A 1,703-nucleotide genomic window follows, 5' to 3' on the forward strand; every position below is an offset into this window, starting at 1 on the left:
CCTGCTCTGATACCAATTGATAGAACCTATGAGTCCACCAAAACAGTCTAAGGGACCTGATAGAACCTATGAGTCCACCACCATCTCCCTGAACTGTTTTCACAGATAAAAATGGAAAGTAAATGAGGCAAGATATTTACGTGGAAAACTCCTTGCTCAAGGGATTAAAAACCATGACCTACCCCAGTAGGATTTCCAACTTCACTAAACTGAGCAACTTCAGATTACAACCTATTACAACCTAGGAATTAAACTTTTAATCCCTACCCCTTACAATATCTCTATTGTAAGCAACACTTGACTACCTCTAGCTAGCCAAGCAAACTAATACACCTAGACTAACTCTAGCCTAGTGTACCACTCAAAGGCACCCTTTGAGAATTCAATACCGTGACTAACTCTAGCCAAGAACATAAACCAACAAAGGTTGTAAATCTTTCCTACTATTACACTTCTTGAAAGCCGTGTAGGAATACAAGTTAAGAACAAAAGACAAAGACTCTTAACAAACCTAAGGACTTAAGATATATTTAGTGGTTGGAACTAGTCCTTCTGATTGTTGGAGCATTGTTCTTGAGAGCACCTTGAGAGGGGTGGCAGCTGCACTTGAGAGAAATGTGATTTTCAGATTTGCAAGTGTTAAGTTAAACAATGCCAACATGTTGTATATATAGAGGACCAAATGAGGAGCATGTGAGAGGCATGTGAGGAGCATGTGACCAGGAAAGGGACGTTACAATTGTCCTTGTCTTTTAGCAGACATGCAGTGTGCTGCTGTGGTTCTGCTTGTCGGAACAGTGCCACAACTTTACAGTTGTCATGTACCGTACAGTGCCCAGGGGACCTGATCAAAGACCTGGTCCTTGGCGTATTTGTCAAATCATCAAAACTATGAAATATCTTAACTCATCAGAAAGCATGCGTTTGGTGCTTGTCGCAAACCATAAATTGCCCATTGAAGCAGACATATATGGTTTGGAGCTGTGGAATCTACAAATCCTGGCGGTTTCTGCATATAGATCGATTCTCTAAGTCGTCCATGGAGAAATGTGCTTTCGACATCAAGTTGATGAAGAGGCCATTTGCGTACTGTGGCTAGAGTGAAGACTATTCGAATTGTAGTCGCCTTAACTACTGGACTGAACGTGTCTTCAAAGTCAAGACCTTCAATTTGATTATATCCTTTTTCAACCAAGCGACTTTATACCTATGGATTGTGCCATTCGCTTTTTGTTTCGTCTTGTAAACCCACTTTGATCCAACTATGTTCATATGAGGTTCATGTGGAACAAGTCTCTAGGTTCTGTTTTCAAAGAGAGCTTGCATTTCATCTCGCATGGCTTGCAACCAATGAGGTTGAGATAGAGGGTCCTTGCGGTTTATTGGTTCACTTGTGGTTGAGGAGCTAGTGGCCAAGAGAGTTTGAAATTCTGGAGGTTCCGACATGCTTTTAGATTTAGTTCTCGTGATCATGTGATGGGTGTTTTCAGGAGAGATGGTTGATGTAGTTGGAAGGCAAGAATAGTCACTAAAATCAACACATAAATTAATACCAGAGGAAGTACCATCGGAAGAATTACTGGATGACGCAACTGCGGGTGTGGATGAACATGAGGGACTGTTTGTAGGTGTTGAATTTTTTGAGCTATTTGTAGAAGGGTTGTTTGGTGTAGCATGTTCCAATGTAGTTGGTGAGAGCATTG

The sequence above is a fragment of the Lycium barbarum genome, chromosome 6, assembly GCF_019175385.1.
Source record: "Lycium barbarum isolate Lr01 chromosome 6, ASM1917538v2, whole genome shotgun sequence".
In the NCBI taxonomy this organism is placed as follows: Eukaryota; Viridiplantae; Streptophyta; class Magnoliopsida; order Solanales; family Solanaceae; genus Lycium; species Lycium barbarum.